Source organism: Schistocerca nitens, chromosome 8 (assembly GCF_023898315.1).
Source record: "Schistocerca nitens isolate TAMUIC-IGC-003100 chromosome 8, iqSchNite1.1, whole genome shotgun sequence".
Taxonomy (NCBI): domain Eukaryota; kingdom Metazoa; phylum Arthropoda; class Insecta; order Orthoptera; family Acrididae; genus Schistocerca; species Schistocerca nitens.
The window spans coordinates 110545605-110556188 of NC_064621.1; positions in this window are offsets into that span (position 1 = coordinate 110545605).

Sequence of the window (10584 nt, forward strand, 5' to 3'; positions counted from 1 at the left end):
CGAACCTAGGTCTACCACTCACTAGGCAAATTTGGTAACACAGCTGTACAGAATACCACCCAGTTAGAAAGGAGTTTTGAAGTTTTCATCAAAGAAGAAAGTCTGACGAAGGAGACAACAGAACAGGAAGACAGAAGAAACAACATGGAAGAGATAACACAGTAGACAAAAGACGGAAGAGCTCAAGACCAAGAAATTTGAGGCTGAAGGTTTATCAAGAAGAATGACGCAAAAGACAGGAGACGAACGAATAATTCATTGCATCTAAAGAACGATAATTGGCTGGTTTCGCACAAAGAAGCTTAAGTTTGGTGAACGATGGCAATCGCTGTATGGAGAAGACAACAGCTCTTTATTTTGACTGAGAGAAGTGGAGAGATGGTGGACTATAGCAGAATAGTGGACTGAGTAAACAGAAGTGACTATAATGCAAACTTAATGCCAAGGAAGGAGATCTTGAACAGTGTAATTATTATCGGAGCATTTATTGTGAGGGTTAATCATGGAGTAACTTTAAAAGAGAAGGTGAAATAAATTTATGATGCCCTTTTCAAATAAATTATTACACGAGGGGTCCATTGTTTTGATTGTGAAACAGAGTGTGTTCGTGAAATAATCCAGCAAACACTATGTTCCTGAAGTGTTTAAAGAAATTTTGATAGCAAAATGGCCTGATACGGTTATGGTATTGGTCATTAATGCTTTTAATTAAATTTGTTCACTAATCAAAATGACTATTACGATTTTAGCGGCTTTCAGTAGTAGCGAAACATCTACTGAGCTGCGGTCAGCAGTCGTCTTCAGTTAACGCCATTGATACAATCATGGATGACAATGCAAAAATTTAACTGCATGTCTTCGGTTACGCCATTTTCAAAACAGTCAAAAGAGTGCACACGAATTTATCAACGTGCTATTGACGATATTTCAATGTAATCAACAGTAAAGTAAATCAGTACAGTTATATTTATTCCAAAAGTTAATAGGAAACCCAAATACGTTCGCTTAAGTGCATTCCAGAGAAAATTAAAATATTCCTCTTAGCCGAACGTTGTTTAACTCAAATAAGAAATTTCTGATTTCTAAAACAAGAAATGTAAGCTCACTCACGGAAAAATTAAGCGATTTAATTTGACAACTCAAAGTCAGTGTCCCATGACACTTCATTCAAAATTAGGGGATTGTGTTCACTGCACAGTGTGTAGAAGAATGTATTAATTGGACTAATTGTAATGTAGAGCTGCAAATCGCCAACTGTACTAATTGGTGTATGTTGGCAGCTAGCATGTAGTCTGATGAGGGGTACTTGTGTCATAGATGTATGAACAAGAGCTTGCTTTCCAAGGTGAAGCTTGGGCAGTGGAGAGCTCATAAGCAGAAGTATCTAGAGAACTGTGAACTAAAAATGTGCATGAGCATTGGAATATGTTCTATGTTTTAAAATTATAAAATGTCAAGACAGAGCTATCTTCGAAAATTTTCAAAATTTAGAATTATGTATAGATGTTTATTATTGTAACAATGGAAAGTTTTTTATTTTGAGATGTTTAAGTGGACTTGTTTCATTGTGGAACACTGTGTTAAGGTAACTTTTGTATTGTTAGAGTTATGGTAAAGAATAAGTCTCCCCATTGTTAAGGGGAAATGACCCATCTTTGATGCGGTGACTCACTGTTTTTTGGACTTTATGTCGATTTTATACCGAGTACTTACAGGGAATCTTACATGCTGAGACGTGAGTTGTTGTCTGTGAAGCATGAGCTAGCATGAAAATGCACATGAGAAAGGGCCATATTTTGATCTGACAACCGATCCAAGACAGTTGAAGAGCACTGCTTCTGGAAGAAAACTTGTCACATCCATCAACCTGTCAGAATGATACTCAGGTAGGACTGGTGCTAGGGGCACCTACCAGCCTGGATGAAGTGATAGCTGTCAAAAGCTTGAGTGGGCTGAAGTGAAGGGTAACTTGAAGATGTCAGTCTACTGCAGCCGTATTACATCTCCAAGAGAGACATCATGTTGCACTGAGGCTACAGCGATGATACCACCTACAATCGATATTCTTAAGTTTCCGCAATCAGGTACAGTGGTTTCATATTGCGCCCTCCATTATGCCATGTGGAACCTTTAAGTGATCTCACTTTCAGATGTAAGTCATCCCAAGAATACTTCTACAGCCCTTTCGTGTGTCAGTGCATACATGAAACAGTTAAGCAGATCATGTGTTAAGCTAGTCAACCTTTCTATCTTTGTGGAAAACTGCATGAGTGTCTCAGGTAGTGATATATCAAAGCCAGTAAATTAAGATAGAGGACTTCCTCTGACTGAAGTAAAGTAAAAAATAATATAGCTCACAGAAGCAGGGTCTTCCGTTGATGCTATATTTGTGTCTTTTCTTCGACTTGTTTATTCAAGTGCGTTTTGTTGCAATATTGTGGCTTTACTTTTTCTAATTGTCATTTTCTGTATGTCGTATGTTTATTAGTGTACACTTCACACCAACATTGTGATCTCACTTAGTTCTTTTAATTTTCATATTATATTTATAGTACCTCCATTTTTATGACAACATTGTGGACTTATTAATATTAAATATATTCTGTGTGTATAATGTCTTCATTATTTATTCACTTCAGTATTCTATAGTAAATGCAACAGTATTATTTTTATCTACTTTGTGACAACATTGTGACCTCATGTAAACAGAGTATTGTAATGAATAAAATGGCTTCAGTTTCGTGTAAACTGTGCCAACATTGTGGCCTTATTGGTTTTAATCGTCGTCTTCTATATGTAATATCTCTATTATAGTACATTTTGTGCCAAAATTGTGGCTTGGTGATTTTAATTATTATATTCTATTTGGAAGGTTGTGTTTTATATATTTTCCGCTAAAATTGTGGTCTTACTGCTACTGAATACCCTAATATTATTTATATGAACATTTCTTCAATATTTTCATGTCATATATTTATGTCATAATTATTTCATAATCAGTTATTATTATTACGTTTTATGTATTTATATATTTGTGTCATGGACTATGGGTTCAAGTTTAATTTATTTTTATTTGTGGAAAGTTGAATGAAACAATTTAGAAGGTATTCTGCTGGTCTTCCTGCAAAAGACATTCAAAATCTGCTTTAAACTTTAACTCCATATTTACTGGCGGGACTTACCAGTCCCGGCGGATTCTGTGTGTTTCGGCGGATTCTGTGTGCAGTTATGTAACTCAACAGCCGGTTAGACCTGTGGGAAGAGACGAAACAGCCTGCAACGTCATTCTAAAGCCTATAATCAGCCCGGAATATAAACAGCAGCAATGTGAAACAACGCTGCAGTGTTACGTAAAAAAAGTAAGGTTTATAGTTGAACTAAGGTGAGTGATTATTTCTATGTAGTTACCTTTGTACATAATAATGTTAATTTAGATAAACTATTAATACAGTAAGCTTGTACTATTCAATTATAACGTAAAAATGAGCGGGACTTGGAAGTACTGTCAGGTCCAGGGCAATGACTAAACTTTCTTTCACATTAGCACGGAAATGAAGTATGTAGTATAACCAAGACGCGGAAAGATGGTACACATCTGGGCTTCTTCATGAATTAGACAGAAAGTCAAAAAAGTATTAGCACATACTGTTTTATGCAGTGGTGGAAATGACCATTGTGAATGTCATGCTGTGACGTAAAAAGGACACTTCCATTGATTGATTTCAAATGTAGATCTACACTTCCCCCCCCCCCCCCCCTGAACCATGGACCTTGCCGTTGGTGGGGAGGCTTGCGTGCCTCAGCGATACAGATAGCCGTACCGTAGGTACAACCACAACGAAGGGGTATCTGTTGAGAGGCCAGACAAACGTGTGGTTCCTGAAGAGGGGCAGCAGCCTTTTCAGTAGTTGCAAGGGCAACAGTCTGGATGATTGACTGATCTGGCCTTGTAACAATAACCAAAACGGCCTTGCTGTGCTGGTACTGCGAATGGCTGAAAGCAAGGGGAAACTACGGCCGTAATTTTTCCCGAGGGCATGCAGCTTTACTGTATGATTAAATGATGATGGCGTCCTCTTGGGTAAAATATTCCGGAGGTAAAATAGTCCCCCGTTCGGATCTCCGGGCGGGGACTACTCAAGAGGGTGTCGTTATCAGGAGAAAGAAAACTGGCGTTCTACGGATCGGAGCGTGGAATATCAGGTCCCTTAATCGGGCAGGTAGGTTAGAAAATTTGAAAAGGGAAATGGATAGGTTAAAGTTAGATATAGTGGGAATTAGTGAAGTTCAGTAGCAGGAGGAACAAGACTTCTGGTCAGGTGACTACAGGGTTATAAACACAAAGTCAAATAGGGGTAATGCAGGAGTAGGTTTAATAATGAATAGGAAAATAGGAACGCGGGTAAGCTACTACAAACAGCTTAGTGAACGCATTATTGTGGCCAAGATAGATACGAAGCCCACACCTACTACAGTAGTACAAGTTTATATGCCAACTAGCTCTGCAGATGACGAAGAAATTGAAGAAATGTATGATGAAATAAAAGAAATTATTCAGATAGTGAAGGGAGACGAAAATTTAATAGTCATCGGTGACTGGAATTCGAGTGTAGGAAAAGGGAGAGAAGGAAACGTAGTAGGAGAATATGGATTGGGGCTAAGAAATGAAAGAGGAAGCCGCCTGGTAGAATTTTGCACAGAGCACAACTTAATTATAGCTAACACTTGGTTTAAGAATCATGATAGAAGGTTGTATACATGGAAGAACCCTGGAGATACTAAAAGGTATCAGATAGATTATATAATGGTAAGACAGAGATTTAGGAACCAGGTTTTAAATTGTAAGACATTTCCAAGGGCAGATGTGGACTTTGACCACAATCTATTGGTTATGACCTGTAGATTAAAACTGAAGAAACTGCAAAAAGGTGGGAATTTAAGGAGATGGGACCTGGATAAACTGAAAGAACCAGAGGTTGTACAGAGTTTCAGGGAGAGCATAAGGGAACAATTGACAGGAATGGAGGAAAGAAATACAGTAGAAGAAGAATGGGTAGCTTTGAGGGATGAAGTAGTGAAGGCAGCAGAGGATCAAGTTGGTAAAAAGACGAGGACTAGTAGAAATCCTTGGGTAACCAAAGGAATATTGAATTTAATTGATGAAAGAAGAAAATATAAAAATGCAGTAAATGAAGCAGGCAAAAAGGAATACAAACGTCTCAAAAATGAGATCGACAGGAAGTGCAAAATGGCTAAGCAGGGATGGCTAGAGGACAAATGTAAGGATGTAGAGGCTTATCTCACTAGGGGTAAGATAGATACTGCCTACAGGAAAATTAAAGAGACCTTTGGAGAAAAGAGAACCACTTGTATGAACATCAAGAGCTCAGATGGAAACCCAATTCTAAGCAAAGAAGGGAAAGCAGAAAGGTGGAAGGAGTATATAGAGGGTCTATACAAGGGCGATGAACTTGAGGACAATATTATGGAAATGGAAAAGGATGTAGATGAAGATGAAATGGGAGATATGATACTGCGTGAAGAGTTTGACAGAGCACTGAAAGACCTGAGTCGAAACAAGGCCCCCCGGAGTAGACAACATTCCATTGGGACTACTGACGGCCTTGGGAGAGCCAGTCCTGACAAAACTCTACCATCTGGTGAGCAAGATGTATGAAACAGGCGAAATACCCTGAGACTTCAAGAAGAATATAATAATTCCAATCCCAAAGAAAGCAGGTGTTGACAGATGTGAGAATTACCGAATGATCAGTTTAATAAGCCACAGCTGCAAAATACTAACACGAATTCTTTACAGACGAATGGAAAAACTAGTAGAAGCCGACCTCGGGGAAGATCAGTTTGGATTCAGTAGAAATACTGGAACACGTGAGGCAATACTGACCTTACGACTTATCTTAGAAGAAAGATTAAGGAAAGGCAAACCTACGTTTCTAGCATTTGTAGACTTTGAGAAAGCTTTTGACAATGTTGACTGGAATACTCTCTTTCAAATTCTAAAGGTGGCAGGGGTAAAATACAGGGAGCGAAAGGCTATTTACAATTTGTACAGAAACCAGATGGCAGTTATAAGAGTCGAGGGACATGAAAGGGAAGCAGTGGTTGGGAAGGGAGTAAGACAGGGTTGTAGACTCTCCCCGATGTTATTCAATCTCTATATTGAGCAAGCAGTAAAGGAATCAAAAGAAAAATTCGGAGTAGGTATTAAAATTCATGGAGAAGAAATAAAAACTTTGAGGTTCGCCGATGACATTGTAATTCTGTCAGAGACAACAAAGGACTTGGAAGAGCAGTTGAACGGAATGGATGGTGTCTTGAAGGGAGGATATAGGATGAACATCAACAAAAGCAAAACGAGGATAATGGAATGTAATCGAATTAAGTCGGGTGATGCTGAGGGTATTAGACTAGGAAATGAGACACTTAAAGTAGTAAAGGAGTTTTGCTATTTGGGGAGCAAAATAACTGATGATGGTCGAAGTAGAGAGGATATAAAATGTAGACTGGCAATGGCAAGGAAAGCGTTTCTGAAGAAGAGAAATTTGTTAACATCGAGTATAGATTTAAGTGTCAGGAAGTCATTTCTGAAAGTATTTGTATGGAGTGTAGCCATGTATGGAAGTGAAACATGGACGGTAAATAGTTTGGACAAGAAGAGAATAGAAGCTTTCGAAATGTGGTGCTACAGAAGAATGCTGAAGATTAGATGGGTAGATCACATAACTAATGAGGAGGTACTGAATAGGATTTGGGAGAAGAGGAGTTTGTGGCACAACTTGACCAGAAGAAGGGATCGGTTGGTAGGACATGTTCTGAGGCATCAAGGGATCACCAATTTGGTATTGGAGGGCAGCGTGGAGGGTAAAAATCGTAGAGGGAGACCAAGAGATGAATACACTAAGCAGATTCAGAAGGATGTAGGTTGCAGTACGTACTGGGAGATGAAGAAGCTTGCACAGGATAGAGTAGCATGGAGAGCTGAATCAAACCAGTCTCAGGACTGAAGACCACAACAACAACAATATCTACACTTTGTCTAACCACACTTGGAAAGCCGCCCAAAAAACGGTGAAGGCCCAAAAAGTCTGAAAATCCTCCTCATTCAGCTCCGAAGCGAAGAAAAACAGCATTTGGTATCAGAATACAGGATCTCACTGGCCAACATTTGTCAATTCAAGAGGCAAATGCGAACTTATCTACAAAGGTTGAAAATTGATCCCATTCAAAGTGTTCAGAGTGCAATATTTTTTTGTGTTAATGGCAAAAGGACCTGTTTTTATAAGTACCACAAGAAACAATACTCCTAGCTGTATGGTTCTTTTCGGACTTCTCAGTCCCTAATGTACTTCGCCTGTATAATACTGCCGGGTCATACAAGTCCTCTGAACATTGTATGCATTTTAATGACTGTGTATAATTTTTAAACAAAATAATTTGCTGTTAATTCTATAACAGTCCATCAAGTATAAAACTGCAAATTTTCATACCTGATATCATATTTCTTAGAATTACGGTAAGTAAAGGGTTAAGGGGAGTGTAATGAAAGTTGTGTCTCACAATTGCAACTTTTAAAACTGGTTTTCCTTTTCTGTACTTAAATCGCTGACACACTTGAAAGACGTTTCTGTAGTGAGCAATCAATCTCTGATAGGATAAGTGTCTCTGAAAAATTCAGTAAGGGGGTATAAGGACACCCTGTCTATTACTTGTGGTGGTGAAACAGGGTCTGGTGGACCATATGGTCCGTTGTGAACATTTGGTTTCAACGCACAAAGAGAGCTGTTGTTCGACGCTGTTTTTGGGTTTCACTCAGCGTGTGTTCGTGTGGAGAGACGCTGCCGTCGTTAAGTAATACTTTAAATAGAATTGAAGTCAGTTTTCTGATATTCATTCTCAGATCTCATGTTATGTATGTTTGCCGAGATTCGATTTTGTTTTGTAATGCTTGGTGTAGTCGTATTTAGAGCTTTAATGAGCGCTTGTCTGTGTTAAAACGGTACATTTGTTGTTTGGAAAGATGCTCAGTTTTTAAGATTTGAGTGTTCAGATTAATCCATCCGAATAGTAGGACAGATAAAATCATCACACTCTCGTTTAGTGAGACTCTTTCAGTACATTTTCACAGATATGGTATTATTTTTGTTTTAAATCTTTAGTTTGCTATGATTTATTTTATTAGGAGTTCGATACATGAATGCTTCATTATGGCCATAATTGCTTTAAACGCAAATATATTTTTTCGAATAAAAAATTCTGAGGTATATTCATGATGCCTAGTTACTTATTTAGGTATCCAGTAGCTTTACAATTGAGAATGCTCTTTGCAGTTCGAATAGGGTAATCTCATGTTATGTTACTGTTTTTCCGCCTTCAGCAGAGGTACTATTTCACTGAGCCATCGGTGCAATCAGTACATATATTTCGGAGAACAGCAGTCGACTGTACACCTCGTCTGCTTCTTTGGCTATTTTATAGGCCAGAAGTAAGTATGCAGTCAAAGGTGAAGCAATAGCTGGCTATTCATCGCTTTATACAAGGTGTACAACTTAACTTCCGCCGTTTTTTCCCAACATTTGAGGCTTTAATGAAACAAATTAGTTACATATGTATCATTCAAAGTATTTTCCATTGCTGGCTACTACTTTCTTCCATCTTTCGGGCAGTGTACGAATCCCGCTTCGCAAAAATTGCTCATCTTTTGAAGCGATCCACGAATCGATCCAATTTGTGATTTTTTCATGAGATCGGAAATGTTGGTCAGCCAGGCCGTCGGCCATTGATCTGAACAGGTGATACTCAGAGGGAGCAGTGTCTGGAGAATACGGCGGGTGGGGTAGAACTTCCCATTTTAAAGTTTGCAAATACGTTTTGACGTCTTTTGCAACGTGGGGTCGAGCGTTGTCGTGCTGCAAAATCGCTTTATCATGCCTCTCGCTGTATTGCGGCTGTTTGTCTTTTAATGCTCTGCTTAAACGCATTAATCGCGTTTGATAACGAGCATCTGTGATTGTTTCACTTTGTTTTAACACCTCATAGTACACGACGCCGAGCTGGTCCCACCATTGGCCGTCGACGTGGAAGCATGGCCGGGATATCCCCATGATTTTTTGCGTTTAGGGTTATCGTAATGAACCCATTTTTCGTCCCCGGTCACAATGCGACACAAAAATCCCTTCCGCTTTTGCCTCTGGAGCAACTGTTCACGACACATAAACGCCGTTCAACGTCTCTTGGTTTCTGCTCACATGGGCCCAAAGTTCCCTCTTTCTGAATCATGCTCGTAACCTTGAACCGTTTTGAAATGGCTTACTGTGTCACTCCCACTAATCGTGCCTATTCTTCTTGTGTTTGACGCAAGTCTTCACTCAGCAATGTCGCCGATTCTGCATCTTCGAAAACATTCTCTGTTCCACCACTACGCCGTTCTACGACGTTAAATTCAGCGTTCTTGAACCGTTGAAACCACTCACAACATGTTTTTTCGATAATAGTGTCCTTACCATACGTACCTGAGAGCATTAGATGAGACTCAGGCGCTGTTTTCTTCATATTGACACGCCGACCGGGGTGCCGAGCGGTTCTAGGCGCTACAGTCTGGAACCGCGCGACCGCTACGGTCGCATGTTCGAATCCTGCCTTGGCCATGGATGTGTGTGATGTCCTTTATGTTAGTTCGGTTTAAGTAGTTCTAAGTTCTATGGGACTGATGACCTCAGAAGTTAAGTCCCATAGTGCTCAGAGCCAGTTGAACCATTTTTTCATATTGAAACAAAACAGTAACCCCGCAAATGACGAGAATTAGGCTCGTAAACTGACATTTTCAATCAAGAACAACTTTATGATGCAGACACAAATCTACTAATGTTTGAATGAGATTATGTTGACCGAGGTCCAAGTTAACTGCCTGACGTCTGCGATCTGTTTCTTTCCACGCTGCTTACCGTTGTCGGCACCTATCGGCAAACGGCGGAAGCAAAGTTGTACACCTTGTTCTTTATATACGATGTGATTGCTTCGCATCTTTAAATTTCAGATTTCTAAACAGAAAAGCTAGGTTAACAGATTGAAACCAGCACGGTCACTGCACATAACTTGGCTATATACGCTTTGTTACTTACATGTCATTGATGTCAGACCATAAGCTTATCACTAATTAGTAAGTCTGTGGAATTCATTCAACTGTTCATGTGTGTCCACTCCTATTACGTTGCACAAAGCAAGCTACTTTTTTCCTTCTCTTGTTCTGCTGCTTCAAGGAATTATATTCAGATAAAGCTGTCATATCATTTCATGGGTCTTCAGTTTATACAGAAGATGCCATTTAATTCAAGGCAAGTTTCTACACACATACTTCCACATAATCTGAATTAAAAAAATAGAGTAGGAGACTTATAATTTAGGTAGATACCACTGCACGAAACACATTCCTTGACAATAACAAATCATGGATGGCGAGAAAGCTTTAGCGCAGAAAAGCCCAGTTAACATCTGTGGCACATCTAAAACACTGAATGTGAAATAAAGACAGTTACTGTGATAACAGTTTGTCATACAGTATGGTTC